Here is a 21,361-nt window from a genome sequence, read left to right as displayed (position 1 = left end):
TCATAGAAACTTTAATATATTTCTACGTGTATGTGTGCTAGATCATTGCATTTGCTTCTCCGTACTCATTACAAACAGTACGAAAGGCTGTGCACATAGGACTTAATTTATTTTTCTTCTTCGCACTGAGATTAAGTGAAGTTGTATACAGTTGAATTTCAGAAAGTTCCAGATTATTTTTCATTGTCATTGTTAATTTCTGTTATTTTCACAGAACTGTGATTTTGAATCCATTTTTTTTTTCCAAAAGTAATGTGCGTCCAACACCATTTACAGTGGAACTTGTTCGGCTAGTAAACAGTGTCTCGACACAACTTGCAGTGCAGTGCGGTAGAGAAGTGTCGTATCAGATTCTATTGACATTCTGTGCGAACATCTTACATTTCTCTACTCCCTTCATAGGACTTTAGTGGAATACCTTTTATGAGGATTGTTAAATCTCAAAAACTGAAGATGTCACAGTCATGAAAATGTGTATTTGGAATCATCTTTAAAAATAAAGAAACACATATTGTTTTATTTTTGGAAAATCCATTTAAGGGGGTAGGTGAAAAGAAGTGAAGAAAGTGTTGAATTCTTTTTATGAGGATACTTACAATATATATCAAATACTGAAAATCTTACAGAAGTGAAAATTGGTATTTGGAATCTCCTGTAAAAGTAAAGGAACATGCATAATTTGTTTTCTGAAAATCCACTTAAGGGCAAGTCTTAAAAGGGGGTACATTTATAAGATGAACGCCTAATCTGCAGGCCTTTGGGCTGAGCAGTGGTCGCTTGGTAAGCCAAGGCCCTTTAAGGGCTGTAGTGCCATGGGGTTTGGTTTGGCTTGGTTTATATCTATAGTGTATCTCAAAAACTTCACATATTATTGACATGAAAACTGGTAGTTTTAATATCTTTCAAAATTAAAGTAACATGTATTTTTTGTTTCAAAACCAATAAAGGGTGGGGGTTGTAGAAAGGATTGAAAAAGGGGTTGAATTCTTTTTATGATGATACTTGTATCTCAAAAACTGAAGATGTTACAGGTATGAAAATTTGTATTTGAAATCTCCTTTAAAAATAAACACGTATTCTTTTGTTTTCTGAAAATCCAAGTAAGGGGAGGGGGAGATAAATGAACTGAAAAATGAGTTGAATTCTTTTTCTGAGGATACTTATATCTTGAAAATGAAGGATGTTATAGATGAGAAAATTGGTATTTGGAATCTCCTTTAAAAATAAATACACACCTTATTTTGTGTCAGGGAAGGGAGGGAGGGGGGGTGCAATCAACTTAAGGCAGGTGTACAAGGAGTTGAATTCTTTTTATGAGGATACAAGTAAGAAGTGGACTTAAAACAATAGACCCGTAGGGATGTATGTACCAAGGGACATCTTTTATTCTGGGAACATTAGAGGAGCTAGAAGTTCTTTGTCTTCAATATTCTGTTGGCAGTACTGTAACTTTCCCTCCAATTGTGTTTATAATACATATGGCAGTTACTTGGTAGATCGGTGAATGAGTTGTGTTTTGTACCTAATTTTGTAATTATTTAACTTTCATAAATGTGAGTTTTTCTCTTTGGATGTTACTTAATAAATATACTTGGAGGTATGTATGTTCTCTCTAAAATGTGTTTCATAATTTCTCAGAGTGTTAAACTTATGCATGATTCTACATAACCTAAAATAATTTTCTGTTTAGTGGCATAAAATGCACCAGAGGACAGTTCGCACTGCTGTACCTGGGGACGTCCCCTGGTAAAAAATCTCTATCTCCTTGAACTTGTTAGCCTTATGTTACGAATAGCTTATTAAAAACATAAGACCTGAGCAACATCATAATCACATACGAGTCGCCTACTGTTGGCCTACACATACAGTATGTTTAATAATAACATGAATGTTACGTGAGTGAATGTTTTTATAAGTGAACATGCCTTAGATACTTTCGTATAATAAGCTGCTTTTTTCTCCATTATTAATATGACTTACTACTCTTCCGAAGTCAAAAAATGCCACGCAGCAAAACTGGAATCAAGAGACCAGTTCCAGCACCAGCAACAATGGAAGCAGCAGCGAATGAAGTGATTGAAAGGCAGTTGTCTCTTTGGGAAGCTGCAGACAAATACAACGTTTCGAAATCTGCCATAGCACGCTCAGTGTGTAAAGCAAGGATTGCCTATTCCAACAATGCCATATTTTCCTATAAACCTAAATTTGATGTTAAATGAGTATTTTCATCAAGTTAAGAAAATGATTTAGTTAATTATTTGTAAGAAGCTGCTTATCTGCACTATGGATTGACAACCTATCAAGCAAGAAAGCTTGCCTATGACTATGCAAAGGCCAATCAGAAAGATGTTCCCCAGTGGGAGGCAAAGAAAATTGCTGGAATCAGCTGGCTCCAAGTGTTTCGGCAACAACATCCTGAGCTGTCATTTTGTAAACCTGAAGCTACAAGTCTGGCTCGCTCAACAGCATTTAATAAAACTACAGTTGGGGAATTTTTTAATAATTACAGAAGTGTTTTGAAGAAAGGAAACTTCCAGCCTCATCAAGTGTGGAATACAGATGAAAGTGGATCTTCAACAGTTCATGTACCCCTAAAAATACTTGCAGCAAAAGGTACAAAACAGATTGGAAATATGACCTCTGGTGAGCGAGGGGCAAATGTGACAATCATCGCTGCAGTGAATGGAGTAGGAAATACAATCCCACCTCTGTTTGTGTTTCCAAGAGTTCATTTTAAACAGTACATGTTAAAAGGGGTCCCACCTCGTTCGATAGAGGTAACTAATCCTAGCGGATGGTCAAATGAACCAATTTTCCTTCAGTTTATTGAACACTTCATTTAACATGCAAAGCCTACCCCAACCGAACCACACCTTTTGATAATGGATAATCACAACACCCACGTTTCATTGGATGTTATTGATAAAGCTAAAGCAAATGGACTCATGCTTCAATCTGCATTCACACCCAAAAATATAATAAAAGGCTCGAAGTAACGGGAAGTCTTCCAGTCAATGAGGATGTTTTTGATGATGTAGATTTTTTCCCTTCTTTTGTGACTGCCAATCCAATACCTGATATTAATGGAGAGACAGCAACTTCACCTGTTAATGACACTTCAGGAGCAGAAATAAACAATCAACAGGAAATCCCATTCACCTTCAAGCTCTGAAGTCAGAGTGATACCCGAAATGATTCGACCATTCCTGAAAGCAGCACTTAGAAAACAAAGTAGGCTTAATATAGGCATACAAAGAAGGAAGTCTGTTGTTTTAACTGATACACCTGTTAAAGAAGAAACTGAATGCCAAATGTCCAAGAAATTGAAATCTAAGCCGAACAGTATCCCTACAAAAGGAAGAAAAGGAAGAGAGCCAGCAGTTTTCAGACAGTTATTTGAAGAAAGAAGCGACAGCAGCAGTAATGAAGATGACTTTTTGGTTCCTGACAGTGATACAGATGGTGTAAATTTAGAAGATGAAATTCGTGAATATGAAATGCAAAGAGAACTTGAAGATGTTTTCACTGCAAAAGGAGACTATATTTTGATTCAGTGCAAGTGTGGGAAAAGTTGGCAACATTTGTTGCAAAAGTGATTGAAAAACATGAGAAGTCAGAAGAGTTTGAAGTTAAATATTTAAAGAAAATGCAGAAAACTGAGCACTTTGTCATGAATGAGGACACAGAAATCTTCTCTATCCCTTTATAGGATGTGATATGTAAACTGCCAGCACCAACACCAATTGGAGGAACAAGCCACAGCAAGAACTTTTTACGTTTTTCAGTTGAATTTTCAAGTTATAACATGTGTCATTATGATTCACTGAAGTGTCCCCTGGTACAGTACAGGTATGTTCTAAGGGACAGTGTGCAACATGTCACAAATGACTATATAACTTTTGCAGCATACAAACTAGAGAAAAGTTATGTTTACACGGTGTATATGAAACATCATTATTAATAAAATAATAAGTAAGAAACATGTAATTATGGAAATGTAATTTTTTAAAAATATTTCTCGAAAAGTGTCCCTAGGTATACCACTCTCACTTAATAATTGTGAATATCTTTGTTGTTATTATTAATATTATTTGTAAGGTTACAATGCATAAAACATAAAAGTTCAGACATAATATTTTACACAACTTTATAACTTACAGTTTTCTAATAATACTAATATTTAAGGAGAAATTTGACATTTCCAGTTCTGGTTCCCTTAATATTGCTATGCCACTAATCAAATAATATACTCCCTAGGGGTCAGGAAGTGCATCTGTCTGTAAAATGGCCAAATCCACATGTGCAACACAGTTTGCACCCATGACCCCACAGTTGAGTGAAAAGAAGAAGAAGAAGAAGAAGAAGAAGAAGAAGAAGAAGAAGAAGAAGAAGAAGAAGAAGAAGAATAATAATTTAAATTCTGAGTTTCAAGAAATTCTGTTGTATTATGATGTTCAAACATCTAGACAGACTGAACTGGCCCTATTTTCAACATTTGTATAACTAATCTGAGATATATTTATAGAGGCCAAAATGTGAAGTGTACAGATTAAATTATAATTGTATTCATATAGACAAAACTATGTATTACGAAAACTACTAATTACATACTTAACAGAACTGAAACAAAATTTTTTCCCCTTCATTAAAGAAGCCATTTACAGGTTACCTCTTAATTATTCCAACTGTACTACAACATTTTGTTCTACATCTGTTTACACCAATACATTTTAGATGTAACTATGAACAAACAAGAGAACAGGTAAAATTATTTAAAATTACAGTCAGTCTGGGAATAGAGTTCAGCAGTGGCTTTAATCTCCACTTTTGAATTTTTTTGTATTGTATGTTTTTTCTTCACAACTAAATTATTTGTTCTGGATAGTAAAATGTCCTAATTTTGAATTACTCCAATACTTTCAATGTGAGACTTGAATGTTATGAATATAGTGTATCATCCAAATTTAAAGATGTATTTATAAGATATTTGATTTGTGCCATCAAATAATACCCTAGGAAGACAACTCCATACAGACATGGAACTTATGGTGAAAACAAAGAAGAAAAGATATTTCAAGAAGGAAGCTGTTCCATAAGTTAATTTGCCCAGAAGTATTGTGGTTACAGCACTATTCTGAATACCAACACATGTGGTAACATACCACACACAACATCATTTCAATCTAGTTTCTTACACCTATAAGCTACACCAACAATATTTCACATTCCCTAATAATTTTTGGACCAGGCTAGTTGGCTGTGCGGTTAGGGGTGCGTGGCTGTGAGCTTGTATCCGGGAGATAGTGGGTTCGAATCTCACTGTCACCAGCCCTGAAGATGGTTTTCCATTTTCACACCAGGCAAATGCTGGGGCTGTACCTTAATTAAGGCCACGGCTGCTTCCTTCCAACTCCTAGGTCTTTCCTATCGTATCGTCACCATAAGACCTATCTGTGTCGGTGCGACGTAAAGCCACTAGCAAAAAAAAAAATCATTTTTGGCTAGTATAAATGACACTCAATGTCAATAGCATCGATAATTCTTCTACTGAAAATAAAAATTATTATCTGTATAATAATAGTTTTTACATCCTGTTCTCTTTCTTTTCATCTCTATTTTTTTTCTTTTGCTAGTTGCTTTACGTCGCACCGACACAGATAGGTCTTATGGCGATGACAGGACAGGGAAGGACTAGGAGTGGGAAGGAAGCGGCCGTGGCCTTAATTAAGGTACAGCCCCAGCATTTGCCTGGTGTGAAAATGGGAAACCACGGAAAACCATTTTCAGGGCTGCCGACAGTGGGGTTCAAACCTACTATCTCCCGAATACTGGATACTGGCCGCACTTAAGCGACTGCAGCTATCGAGCTCGGTTTCATCTCTATTACTGCTACTTTCACAACCTGGAACAATCTTGGTTGGTCATTTCTGACAAAGAGGAGTGAAAATTGAGCAAAATGTAAAGGTTGCCTACAGTTAGCTTCTTTCAGTTATCATAATCTATCAGCTTCATTGTCCGTATTGATAGTTTGAACACACAAGTGTAAAGAATGAGAGTTTCCACCTAATCAATACTTTATTATATAAAGTGTCTAAAATATTTCAATCACATTAAAACACAGTACCGGTTTCGACCTGTTAATTAGGTCATCGTCAGCTGCTGATGAACCTGCTTTCAATAACGATTGTACATTGTAAAACATTACTTAGACTAAACATGAATTACTATATTCCAATAAAATATAATCCTATAATGTTAAAATATAAAACAGGGTACAGTTCTTGAAGTCTAAAAAAAAAAAAAAGGCTTTGACATCTTTGTGTCATGTGAATGCCAGACGTTCCATTAAAATATTATGCTATAAAGTTAAAATCAGGGTACAGTTCTTAAAGTCTCAAGAGTCTCTCACATCCTTGTGTCAAGTTTAAATATCTTGTGCTGTAAAGCCAACATAATATATTATATCTTTAAACTTTAAGAACTGTACCCTGATTTTAACTTTATAGCATAATATTTTAATGGAACATCTGGCATTCACGTGACACAAGGATGTCAAAGCCTTTTTAGACTTCAAGAACTGTACCCTGTTTTATATTTTAACATTATAGCTTTATATTTTATTGGAATATAGGCATTCATGTTTAGTGTAAGTAATGTTTTACAATGTACAATCGTTATTGAATAAGCAGGTTCATCAGCAGCTGATGATGACCTAATTAACAGGTCGAAACCGGTACTGTGTTTTAATGTGATTGAAATATTTTAGACACTTTATATAATAAAGTAGTGGAAAACTCTCATTATTTATACTTATGTCAAAACAGTATCATAGTCATCCAAAAAACATTAGTACCTGCTCCTTTATGGCCTTAGTAGAACTATAATGCTCGCGAATATGGTAGAAATCATTAGTGGCAGTGTTATTTCTGTTTCTATATTTCTAATATTTAAACTATAATGAATGTGTAAACCGATCACAGCTACGAATAACATTATCTTACGTTTGGACAGGAAGTGTCTATAAGGACTACAACATGCTAGCTATGCACCACAGTTCGCGGTAGCTAAGGTGGCTAAATCATGCATCACTGCTATTGTATCAGCCAAGATGTCTGGTAGTAGGTTTGATTTACAGCCTGGTACACCTTTTATTTTTCAATTAACACCGTTTACAGTGACTGTAATATGGCCACACGTTATCCTGTTCCAAAGAGTGAAGTTTTATTTGGTCCTGAAAAGGACCGTTTTTATCTGATATTACGTAGCCAGGTTGGCCTACGACATGATGGTCTGTAGTAGGAAGTAGGGTACTCTGCATATTCAGTGTAACAAGTGTTCAAAATATTGACCACCTTGGTTTATGCAGATTTCAGCATGACGTTTTAAAGACATTCTTGCACATTGTAACATGTCAGGTGTAACAGCTTGGCATCCCTCGGTGATCAGTTGCCGAAGGTGACCAGGATCTTCAGGTACATACACTACCTGCTTTAAGTGACCCCACAGGAAGAAGTCAAGTGGCATTAGATCGGGTGATCTGGTGGGCCAATGAAAGGGTCTGCCCCTTCCTATTCATTTATTTGGATATAAAGCAGGAAGATGGTTCCGGACGACTACTGATCCGTGAGGTGGAGTCCCGTCCTGTTGAAACTACATTCGTAATCCCTCGCGCAGAGGCATGTTCTCCAGCAACTGTGGGAGTTCATTTTGAAGAAAATGAAGGTAGCCTGCTCCTGTTAGATGTCCGTCGAAAAAATATGGTCCGAAGAGAGTCATCCAAGATCCCACACCAGACATTTACTCCCCACTGCACTTGAAATATATTACCCAATGGATTCTCCGCACTCCAATAGTGCATATTGTGCCGATTCACGATGCCATTGTTGTGAAATAATGATTCGTCTGAAAACAGGACTCTTTGACAAAATGGCTGCATTATTGGTCACCCTGCATAATGTGCATTGACCAAATGTTACTCTAGCATCAAAATCACATCCAGGGTGTAACTGCAGATGGTATGGGGAAATTTATTGTTAAGCAGTATACGCATGATTGGTGACCGGCTGATGTTGGTCTGTAAGTGCAAATGTCCAGTGCTAATATGAGGGTTATTATGAACAGCGTCCAAAACAGCCTCTTCATTTGGACCAGATGTTATAGGAGCATCTCTAATGGAAGTTACATTTCCAAGTGTCCCAGTTGATCGCAATCTTTGTTCAAGGTTTCGGAACGTATTGGTAGTCGGTAGCCTTCTGTCAGGAAAACACTTGTGATAGAGACATTGCGACTGGACTGTGTTCTGCCTTGGTTCCCCTATAAAATGAGCAACATATCAACATACTTATCACTGGAATACATCGTGAGTGAACAAATACGTGCTGCGATGTGACCTGGTAAGTGCGCATAAACATTGTGTGTGGCACTATCTGTCGGTCAAAAATTAAAAAACATGCATAAGGTTGGAATCAAACCACTGTATTACCAGTATTCTGACACTTTGTGTCACTGGTCCTTCACCGACTCAGCCTCAAACACAACATGCAAGACACTCGCTAAAGGATTATTACTTAAGTATGGCCGTTTGACATTGAAAGTTAATCATCATCATCATCATCATCATCATCATCATCATCATCATTTCCTATTTTCTAGCTGTAGCTGGGAAGGGGCAAATGTGCTTCCTCTCCACTTTCTTCGGTCTTTCCACCACTCCTCTTCCAACACTGTATCCCGGTCCAGGTTTCTTTCTCTAATACTGGGTTGGATTGTGTCCTATCTCAATCGTGGTCGTCCGTGGCCTCTCCTTCCTTGCATTTGCATTTCCATCATTCTTTCATCACTCATTCGCTTTATGTATCCAAACCATCTTTGTTGGCTCTTCTCTATTCTATCGTTCATTTTTTCCATTCCAATTTCTTCCTGGATTTACTCATTCCTTACTTTGTCTCTTCTACTCTTCTGTATCATACTCCTCAAAAACTTCATTTCAGCAGCCTGTATTCAACTCTCATCCTTCTTTGTCATTGTCCAAGTTTCTGCTCTGTAAGTTGTTATGGGTACATAATACATCTTGTACATTGAAAGTCAATATCCGTGTCAAAGTCTTCAATAATGCTTTACAGTGTTCATTTAACCTTTTACTATTACGGAGCACGTGGCATACATATTAATTCAACCGTACTTCCTCCAAAAATTAGCAACAACTCAACGCACTCTTCATAGGAATACATCGTGAGGAAATGAATAAGTGCTGTGATGTGACCTCGTAGATGTGGATTATTATTTGTGTGCGTTGGACTTGACAGATTGTGGATTCGGATCCGATGCTGGCCGTACTGCACATGGTTTTCCTCGGTTTCCCCCATTTTTACCACCAGGCAAAAGACCAAGGCCGATTTCCTTCCCCCACCCATCCTTAAGGAAAAGATGCCAATTCAGAGCGCATCCCTTAAAACCAACAGGAAATAAAAAAATTATTATTGCATCCCCGCTAAAATGAAGCATCTCTGTCGTTCGCCGTTCCACCTCGAAAGTTAATATCCGCAACAATGCCTTCATCACAGAGTTCATTTAACTTCCTTACGTTACAGAACACATGGCATAACCTATTAATTTGATCGTATTACGGGTACCTGTTTTTTTTTTTTTTTTCAAGGCGCAATAAATCACAGGTTTGCAGAATGGTCCTTAGTATTTGGTGCATAATTGTGCACAGTAGTTTTTCCTTAGCTAGGTCCATGGATCAATCTAAAGTGATGGCACACAGGTAGCAGCCTTATTGACCATAAAGAGAAATTTCAAATTATTGGTGTTCATAAAACTATACGGATCTTTGGTTATGCGCATTATTTGGGTTGCCTATCTCAGATAAAATAAGGGGCTGGTGAACCATCTGGTATATTAAAAAAGTAAAATAATGCATTTGTATTTCTGATTAAGCTGACTTACTGTAAAAACTTGCCTGGAAGAAACTGTCATTATTGATTTTTGTACAGGACTTAGGACATCAGCCCCATGTACTCCTGTAAAAAAAGGTCTTTAACCATAATTACTGTAAGGTTCATGGTCTTGTGTGTATTAACCTCACAGGCTTTATATGAAGAAATTACTTAAGTTTTTCAGTATGGAATCGAAACATCTGAAATTGTTTTTGTTATCCAAATTGTATGTTTAGGGATTTTAGGGACCAAAGATAATTATGATTTGTGGTTATAAATAGGATTCTTTACTTCTTGATTTGCATCTCAATATAATGTCCAGCTGCTTGGCTGAATGGTCAGTATCTTGAACTTTGGTTCAGAGGAACCCGGATTCGATTCCAGGCTAAGTTAGAGATTTAAATTTTAAATGGTTAATTTCCTCTGCTTTGGGACTGGGTGTCTGTGCTGACTCCAACATTCCGGCAACACATACACCACACAAAGCACTACCCCCATGACAATAACACACAGATTCCCATACTTGACACATGCTGCCCATCCTTACTGAAAGGTCTGCCTTACAAGGACTGCACCAGGCTAGCAATAGTCATTCAAATGTTATTTTATCCCAATATAATATTATACTAGAATGAGCATCCAGGATAATTATTGGTGAACTTTTCCAATTCAACAGAGAAATCTGATATGAAAGGTAACAAGCCTGATTACAGAAATGAATCCAACAAATACACAAAATTCAAATCAGTATGTCTCTTCCTTAGGATGTCTTCATTAACAGAATGTATAACTGAATTGAGCCATGAGACTAAATTTTCCTCTTCAGTTTCCATAAAATCTAGTTTAACTTTTTCTCTCTTGAGAAACAGAGGAATATATTTATTGGAATTAATTTTAATTTACCAGAGACTATAATTTTTCCTTTGTGATAGTGCAATTTTTAAAATGAGTTTTTACATGAATAATGCAAATTCTGCTTTGTTTGTGTAAAACAATTTTCATTTCTTTAGTATGTTTTTGAAACATTTCCAGAGATTTTTAAATGAAGGTGCCATTTGGAATGACAATCTATAGCAAAGTACTGAAAGGTTTACAATTTAATTAATAAAACCTAATCCTAATAGAGCAAGTTTTGAAGACTTGTCTTTAAAACAGGAAAGATCTGGGAAGCTGGAAATAACAACACCTTTTGCAGGTATGATTTGTCTAAATACAGAATAGCAACATCTTTTAATCCTGATCGATCTGTTATCTCCCCATCACGTTGCTGTCATGAGCTACACTGAAAGAATGGAATCTGTTTCTCCTATCCCCCAGTTACCTGAGTTCTAAAATGCTTACATTTTCTCTCCTAATTAACTGCATCTATAGCTTACAGAAGAGGTGTGCTAACTGCTGTCAGTTAATCCCATATTTAATTCTTGGCTGTGCCAAAAAATATTTTCTTGATACGAAGATCTAAAACTTGTTTCAGTCTCACAAGTGCTACAAGTTGATATTAATAGAATTCATCACACTGATTGCACAACAATCAGTATTCCATTGTCAGCAGACTTTTGCCATACATGAACTATGGTTTTTCTTTCTCTCTCAGCAACTTCATAGCTATTTTTCCTTTATCTATATTCCTTTATGAAACTTTTAGTATCACTGTCCTAAAAATTAGAGAGCTCATTACTCAAAGCAATCTTATTTCCAAACAAATATGGTAATAATAATTTTAGACATGTCTAGAACAACAACAACAACAACAATAATAATAACCATCATCATCTATTTTTTTCCATGGGGGATATTGAGCCAGTAATAGTATCACAGTCAAATCTTTGATAAATTGGTGTGTAGGCCTATATAATATACTGTACATAAACAACGGCTTTTGTCAACAATTTCAGTCCAGTGGTCTGCCTTCTATAATAATAAGACTCTAAAACCATTATGGGATCAAAGATGATTTATAATGACCCATCTTTTACAAACAGCCATCTCAAATAAATAAATTAACTGTGAAATATTAAATAGTTTAAAATAAATAAAAAATGTATAAGGAAACATTAAACAATACAAAAGAGACAGAACATAACCTCAACATATCTCACATTAACTAGAGAGACTGTCATCCATACTTTGGCATTACAGTATTCAGCTGTCATTTGGAATTCTTACATTGTTATTACTTATCTTGTGTACAAAAAATGGGAATGATTTCTATCAATATTATGAAACTGATGGATTTAAATTATAACATGAAATGAGTAGGTATATGTACATCATCTAAGTTCTATATGAAATAATGATAAAGAAACCATCACCTAGAAATAACATATTTGAAATTTCTACACAGTTTTTAGAACTATATATTACAAACAGACATAAAACATGGCCATAAGGTTTTAGGAAACTAAAATCACTCTTAGAGCAAAAATAAATAAAAAGGAAGAGAGGTTAAATGTCTGACAAATTTTCTTCCATTTCAGAATTCATTTTACCATCTAGTAACTAGATGATAAAACACCTATTCACTGAATTAGCATAAAAAAATTATAATGTACATCACAACATTAAAGGGGGGAAACCAAATGTAAATGCAAAGGAACTTAAATACCACACCAGATTAAAAAATTCTGGGACTGGTTTAACACTCGGTCAGACTAGAAGCAGATATAAAAATGAAAGTCATATAATGTATTAAAGTAGAAACAATACCAGTTTCTTTGGTTCTGGTAACAAGTTAGTTGACTTGAAGATTTTAAATCTCAACTGATCACATCCTCCACTCATGTAGTGAACTCACTACTTGCTCTCCAACCAATAAGAAGTGGCATCTGTTTCAGGCTCCAGCACAGTAACAGCATCCACCAGCACTGGAATAAGCAAACAGCTATTACACACGATATTAAAAAAAAAAAAAAAAAAAAAAAAAAAAAAAAAAAAAAAAAAAAAAAAAAAAAAAAAGGCAAGTAAATAAAATGATTGCAATAATTAATATAGAAGTATAATTAGTAACATAATAAATTAAAGCTTCGCACACACATAATCATCATCATCATCATTTTCATTTCCCTTTGTCCAGCTCCTAACAGGTTGGGGTGTTAATGGTACTTTTCCACCGTTGTCTCTGCTTCCACCACTCCTCTTCAGTAATTGTATTCCATTCCAGTCTCTGTTTCTAATACTGTTCTTGACAGAGTCCATCTATCTTGCTCTGGGCCTTCCTCTTGCCCTCAATCTTAGCCTCCAACACTTGCTTTGGTACTCTTCCCTTCGCCATCCTTATAACATATCGAAACCACCTCAAGTTATTCTTCTCCATCCTATCACTCAGTTTTTCTACCCCTATTTCTTTTCTATGCTACTTTGCTTAATGTCTCACCGACACAGATATGTCTTATGGTGACGATGGGATAGGAAAGGTCTAGGAAGTGGAAGGAACCGGCCGTGGCCTTAATTAAGGTACAGCCCCGGCATTTGCCTGGTGTGAAAATGGGAAACTACGGAAAACCATCTTCAGGGCTGCCGACAGTGGGGCTCGAACCCACTATCTCCCGATTACTGCATACTGGCCGCACTTAAGAGACTGCAGCTATCGAGCTCGGTCCTATTTCTTTTCTGACCTGAACAATTCTTACTCTGTCTCTTTTTGCCTTCCTTACCATACTCCTCAGGAACTTCATCTCACCGGACTGAATTTTATTCTCATCTCTTGCTGTCACTATCCAAGTCTCTGATGCATACGTTAATATAGGCGTATAGTACATCTTATACACTATCTCTTTACATTTCATAGGAACTTCTCTGTTTCACACCAAGTTCCTTACATTCTGGTAGAATGTATTTCCCACTTGCGCCCTTCTGCTGATCTCCTGATCCAACTTTGCATTTTGTACATGGTATTTCACTTCCCAAATATTTCAAGTATTCAACAACCTCAAGGTTTTGTCCCCTGATACTAATGACGTCTCTTCCTTCTCTTTCTCCTCTCATCGTAACCACTGTTTTGTCCTTCTCCACACTGATTTTCATACCATATTTCTCAATACTGTCATTTAAAACCTCTAGTTGGATATGCACTTCTGTATTGTTAATTTCCCAGATCACTATGTCATCTGCAAACAATATTATTTTCATACCCCCTCTATATGTTACCCTTCTTTCCTTTAGAATCTCATCCATAACCATTATAAATATAAGTAGAGGCAATACACTTGCCTGCCTTAGTTCAGTTTGGTTTCTAAACCTAACTGTTCTCCCCAATGGAGTCTGGACACAACTGGAACAGTTTGTACACATTGCCTTCACTAATTCCCTTGATACCTTTTCACATCCATTTCTTTCCAGGGTTTCCCACACCTTTTCTCTATTAACCCTCCAAGTGCTGACGGTTTCACTCTTAAGTGTTGAGCATTCTTAAGGCAGCGTGCAGATACATTAAAAAAATTATAATAAATACAAATTTGTAATTAAATATGGCATATTATATATCAATTTGTTCAGGAAGAATTAGAAAATAAGACTATAGTAGGATATTTTACTTACAAGTATCCAATAAAAGTATAATGGATGATTAGTCATTTTTTTAAAATGAATATCCCAAATTTTGAGGTTGGTAACAAGCACTACATTATCTGAAATTAAATTCCAAGATATACAAAATGTGCTAAATTTCATTACAAGCTCAATGATATATAATAATAGAAACTGCAATGAATAATAAAAAAGTCACAGGTAAAAAGACTCGGAGAGAGTCTGTTGTGGTGGGCCATTAGGTCTAGATGTGCCTGATAGGTTTAGCACCTTTGTATTGTCTACATCACTACCTGACGCATCACTATAGTCATGGGTATCTAAATTAGGGTCATATTCTTTCCCACTTCCAGAAGAAAAGTCGTCTAATGAAAAATCATCAGGAAAATCTTCTACATTCCCAATGTCGTCTTCACTTTCATCACTCATCCTCCAATACTTCTCTAATTGCACTTGAACCACTTAGTTCATTCATGTTTATATTATAATAATCACTAAACTAGAATAAACCAAATAAGATAAAGTAAATCAGGCACACAATTATCACAAATTGGCTAGCAAAAAATAATCTTTAAATGCTCAAAGCAACTGGACAGTTTGAGTAGACGTAAACAAAGACCAGTTCACAGCTGACAAGATCGCCACTTACTGCTTTCCTTCCCCAACCAAAGACCAACTTGCACGGCCTACCAGTTAGTGAATTTCATTTCGCAGCGAGAATATTTGTAAAATCGATTGCTATACCGATTTTACGAGTTGTTATACCGATTTTACGAATCGTTTGACTGCGAGATCATAGCACTTGAGACGGGACCCAAATCATCTCGTAGCGAGACGATAGCACTTGGAGGGTTAACACTATCATACGCTTTCACTAGATCAAGGAATACCATCACCAGATCTTCACCAGGTTCCCACTGATTTTTCAACAGTAATCTTATGGTAAATATAGGGTCTATCATTGACTTGCCTTGTCAAATGCCATACTGCCCTTCTTCTAAATTTCTTTCCACCCTTCCTCTCATCCTCCTTTCTATTATTCTCTCCAATATTTTGGCAACTTGTGACAACAATGTAATTCTTCAATCATTGTATTCTTAAATACTGGTATTAATACATCTTTACAACAATCATCAGGTACTTGTTTTTTCCTCCAACAATGTAACAATGTAATTCCTCAATCATTGTATTCTTAAATACTGGTATTAATACATCTTTACAACAATCATCAGGTACTTGTTTTTTCCTCCATATACAACTTAGCAGCCTATATAACCAAAGTAGATCAACAGGTCCTGCAGCCTTTATCATTTCCACACATATGTCATCCATCCCTGCTAGTTTTCCTGTTTTCATTTGTTTAGGAGCCATTTCCATCTTTGCCATTGCACTATAACCCTCCATTTCTGGATTATCCTCATTTTATTTACAAAAATGCCTCCGTGGCTCAGGCGGCAGCGCGCCGGCCTCTCACAGCTGGATCATCATCATCGATCGGTTTACTCATTGCTGAGCATCGTGACCTAATTTTTTCACTTCACTAGTAACTGCATCCTTAATGAGATTTTTCCATCCTGAGCAGTCTTCAGCTCTTCTTAAGATATTGTGAAGAGGTAGACCGGTGATCTTCTTTGCTTGGTCTAACCATCTACTTGTTGTTCTGCCTTTTGGTCTGGTGCCTTCAATTTTGCCTTGCAGAAGGGTCTTTTCTAAATTGTGGTTCAAATCCCGGTCACTCCATGTGAGATTTGTGCTGGACAAAGCAGAGGCGGTACAGGTTTTTCTCCGGGTACTCCAGTTTTCCCTGTCATCTTTCATTCCAGCAACACTCTCCACTATCATTTCATTACATCTGTCAGTCATTAATCATTTCCCCAGTGGAGTGCGACAGGCCTCGGCAGCCGGCACAATTCATATCCTTGCTGCAAGTTGGGGACTTCATTCATCCCATCCCTGACCCGGTCATTGACTGGAAAACAGGTTGAAGGTTTTCATTTACAAAAAGTAGAAGGTATACTGGAAAAAAAAAAAAAAATGAAGCTTCTTGTCAAGGTTCAAATCCTTTAAGAATTGTGTTTATATTGGCTGAAAACATTTTGAATCAGGGGTATCTTATCGGCATGGACAATTATTATAGCAGTCCAGAAATCTTTGATCTTCTCAACAAATTCAATACAAACGCTGTTGGTACTGTACAAAATTTCAAAAAGAAATCCCGAAAGAAGTTATGAAATGGAATCTCAAGAAAGGAGAAGTTTAAGTTTTGTGCAGAAGAAGGCTGATGGCTCCCAAGTAGAGGGATAAGAGGGAAGTCTGTGTGCTGAGTAGCATCATCCACAACAGTGAAATGAAGACAGTCTTGGATAGAAATGATGATATGGGAGTGGGGGTTGGGGGTGTCGATCTATCCGATCAATATGTTGTTACATATGCCACTACAAGGAAAAGGCTGCAGAAAAATTACCAGAAAATATTTAGGCATTTACTGGATCTCACAGTGTTTAACTCCTTCATAATACACAGGAAAAATGGAAGAAAGTACGCTAATCTTCAGTTCAAAATGCACCTTATTGAAGAGATTCTGGACAATTATACAGAATCAACTCCTCAAGATGCACTAACCGTGCGAATTGCATGCATATATCGTCCAGATCTGGCTGCAAGATTTATGAATAGACATTTCCCTGAAATGAATCCCCCCTTCTAAGTCAGAGAAAGAAAAGCACAAAAGCAAGTGGTGTATTATGTGCGCTTCCCAAATGGAATGGTGAGACACAATCTTTATGTGCCTGGATGCAAAGTACCCCTGTGTTCTGCTCCCTGCTTCCACATGTATCATACTCAACAACTGTAAAAGATGTAATGCTATGAAGACTGTAAATATTATCTGTAGTGTAGTGTAGTGTAGTGTAGTGTAGTATAGCCTGTGTGCGTTAGTTATGAACTGTAGGTATAAAAAAATGGATCCCTTAAAAGTGCTAACCAACATAACAGAAAATTTTGTATTATAATTTATTCTGTTCCTAATCGTGTAAGTGCACGTAAACTTTGTAAACCTACAATTTACATGTACAAAATATTTATTTCCAGGCAGAGATTGATAGTAAACTGCTTAAAATATTTAGGTATAAGATACTGTATAAATGAAAACCAGAGCTTTGCTATTAGGAAGAAACAAGCTCAGTAATACAGTGCGAAAGCACTTAGATGTTCTTGCACAGAGTATTGAAAAATTAATACAAAGTAGGATTTTTCAACAATTAAATATAATTTATTCAAGTAAACATTTCTCTTAGGGTCCTTCTACAGTTTATTTTAGTCTAAGAAAGTTCTTAAGCATGTAAGAGCTCCCCGCTTGAAGGCTCGGGCAACTTATTTTGAAGTTTTACTTTCTTTACTCACTGAATGCAAGATTAAATTTTAATTCGGATGATGAAAACCCTGTTGTATTATATTGTTCAGAAGATATAAGTGGAAAATGGCCACAGTGCTGGAGCAAGTGATGTCACGATTGGCAAGCCGTCTCCTGCCAATACCTTCTAATACTAGTATTAGGGTACGTTTATGCTGCAGCTTCGCTGCTGGCACATCGCCAAGCCTCGCTGCTCAATGTTAGGCGATGATGAAACAAACCAATGGAAATCAATTTGTGCTTTTATCCTGGAGCCTGGTTTTATAGTTGCGCTGCTGGCTGCTATCCTCGCCACATCCATGCTCTCAAACACGTTCGATTTTCGAGCCTGGCACATCACCGGATATCCTGTAACTTGGATTGTGATTGGTTCTTTCAAGGTCACCCGCTCTCCCTTAATTAAGGTACAGCCCCAGCATTTGCTTGGTGTGAAAATGGGAAACCACGGAAAACCATTTTCAGGGATGCCAACAGTCGGGGTTGGAACCTACTATCTCCCGAATACTGGATACTGGCCACACTTACGCGACTGCAGCTATCGAGCTCGGTGAATTCCAACTTTATCTTCATATTGTGATCTTTCCTACTTTTATAAACGCCACTCAAACTTATTTGTCTACTAATGTCATTCCACGCCATCTCTCCGCTGACAGCTTGGAACATACCACTTATTACACGTTATAAATATCATTTTTGGTCCGTATTGAAAATTTACAGTTCAACAACAATAAAGGTGTTTTAATTTAATCCACCTATTCAATACTTTTATTTCCACTCAGATCTCCTGCTACAATCATATTTCTTTCCATGTCGTTTCCCACATAGCCGACTATCCTACCAAATAATTCCGAATCCGCGTCAGTGCTACCCTTTCCCGGTCTGTATACTCCAAATATATCAAGTTGCCTATTATCTTTAGAAATGAGCCTTACACCTAGAATTTCATGTGTCCCATCTTTAACTTTTTCGTAGCTTACAAATTCTTCTTTCACCAGAATGAATACTCCCCCTCCCACCATTCCTATCCTATCTCTACAATACACACTCCAGTGCATCCATTTCTGCATCCATTATATCATTTCTCAGCCATGATTCAACTCCTATTACACTATCTGGTAAATATATATCTGTTAAATTAGTTCTATTCCTTTCTTTACAATACTTCTACAGTTCAACACTAACAATTTTATGTCATCCCTACTTGATTTCCAGTTCCCTGTTCCCTTATCACCGCTCCCTAGGCCACCCCAATTTCCTGAATGTACCTCCCTAACACCCTTCCAAACAAATTTCCTAACTTATACGTACCACTGCGGTTTAAGTGAAGGCCATCTGAGCGCAGATCCCTATCTCCTACCCACCCATTAGGATCTAGAAATTTCACTCCCAGTTTCCCACATACCCACTCCATAGTCTCATTTAAATCCCCAATCACCCTCCAGTCAGTATCCCTCCTGCACAGTATTCCACTAATAACAATCTCCACTTTCTTAAACTTCATCCGTGCTGCATTTATCAGATCCCACACATCTCCAACTATGTTGGTACTTATATCAGCTTGCCTTACGTTGTTGGTACCAACGTGAAACACTACCACCTTCTCCTTCCCCTCCTCCCTCTCTTCTACTTTCCTCAACATCTGCCTCAACCTAATTCCTGGATTTACATTATTCAAAAGTACACTTCATTCTTTAATTAACTCCCACAGTAGAAATGCACTGAAAAATCCAGGCGAGGCATTTAACACTTTTTATTACGCATTCAGTACACCAAATTATTGTAAGGTACACTTGCCAACAGAACTGTGACTCACTCGTTAAAAAAATCTCTGGATTTATTTCGCACTTCAAAAGCTTCAGCTGGAGCTGCGTTGTTTCTCCCCGACGGGGTAGCTTCGTAGTCTAAGTTTTCAGCCCCTCTGTATCTATAGTCAAATTAAGCAAAATGCAAACAGCCTTAACTATCAGTTCTGCTGACTTTGAATTTTCGACTACACCTGTCAGCTGCCAGCAGCGTGGGCGCGGGACTGCTGAAAAGCTACATGTTGACCAGCCTGGCTATTGCCAGCAGCGAGGTGCTAGGGTGAGCATCCATGTGCCAGCAGCGAAGCTACAGCATAAACACACCCTTAGAAGGTGTTGCTCCTGCAGGTGTAACAGAACCAGACAGTGAAACTGTTGGCTTGGCATATTCAACTACCGTAAACGATACCTAAGTGAAAACATGGTTTACTGTGTTGTGTATGGTTACAACCATGCAAGCACTTTGAAAACATCGAAGGGACAAAGTGTAGGTTTCCACAGATTTTCCAATCAAGAGAAATGTACAGAGAGATATCGCACTTCACTATAAAAAATTAGTCATGCTGATTTCTCACCAACCCGACATAGTTTAGTATGTTCTACACATTTCTGAGAGCAGGACTATGAATTATTGATTAAATATAAAGCCGAACTCCTGAGACAAAATAGAAAATGTATATTTAAAAATGTTCTGAACCCACACTAAAAATGAGGGGAATGATATCTCTTCCTGTTGCAAAGTGTGCATCTACATAATATTACGAAGTAATAAAATACAGAACAGAATACACTAAAATACAGAACAAGAACAGTACAATGAAGGTCAACAGTTATACAGCAAATGGTATGTTCGGTTTACGATCGAAAATACAACTTTTGAGGCATCTTAGAAAATAGATTCAACAGATCTCTTGGTTTTACAATTATGTCTCTGAATGTTTATTTAATTTGTTCTTTATTGTGATTTTGTTTACTTTCTTTTTCATAAAATTTCCCTGTACCCCCTCCCCCCTTTGGCTATGCTTCTGATTTTCTCTTCTCTCTTCCTTAAAAGAGACCATGAACTGACCCCGTACGCAAACTGACAAAGGACTACAGACCACCAGGTAGCACTAATTTTCATAGCCAGTCTTTCCCTCACATTGGGGATATTCATTTTATCCATATGAAGAAAACGTCTGGTATTCAATACACTGTAATTTCATTCAGAGTCCTCATATCAAACAATACATGTCACACTTCCGTGCATTTCATTTATTGTTTCAGTATCTCTACAGCAGAAACTTTCAGCAGCAGTGTGCACGGCTTCACAATGTTTGCACTTATACCAGTTGGTGTTTCCCTGTCTTTCTGAAATAACACATAACACATGCCAGTGGTTCATTTTCTAGTCGAGATGTTGTGCACTTTGATAAGGCTTCACTTTTCTGATTATGATTATTCATTCCAAACAATGTGCTGACACTGAGAAACACCTGTAGATAGACTGAAGTGGCGTGCAATATCCTGTCATGAGACAACAGTGACGTCACGCTGTCCCCTACCTTAGGATTTTCATATCTCGCAAGCTAATAGAAATTTTTAAGTTCTGAGTTTAGCATTCCACTCTAGACAAAATCTAACTGAATTAATTAAAAACAAAAAATCAATGTTCATGAGTTTACTGGACCTTTAAGGGGTTAAAC

General features: G+C 37.0%; 1 protein-coding gene across 1 annotated transcript in view; it reads right to left on the bottom strand.

The window, feature by feature from the left end:
* Window positions 1-9,491: 9,491 nt before the first annotated feature.
* Window positions 9,492-21,361, bottom strand: part of LOC136857028 (folliculin-interacting protein 2) — a 79,262-nt gene continuing 67,392 nt past the window's right edge. Inside the window, exon 14 of the mRNA XM_067135374.2 lies at window positions 9,492-12,802. The gene's annotated coding sequence lies outside the window, so the exon portion shown is untranslated. The remainder of the gene's footprint in view (window positions 12,803-21,361) is intronic.

The sequence above is a fragment of the Anabrus simplex genome, chromosome 1 (assembly GCF_040414725.1).
Source record: "Anabrus simplex isolate iqAnaSimp1 chromosome 1, ASM4041472v1, whole genome shotgun sequence".
In the NCBI taxonomy this organism is placed as follows: Eukaryota; Metazoa; Arthropoda; class Insecta; order Orthoptera; family Tettigoniidae; genus Anabrus; species Anabrus simplex.
Note: the sequence above shows the minus strand (reverse complement) of the source record. Positions and strands in the feature narration are given on the sequence as shown.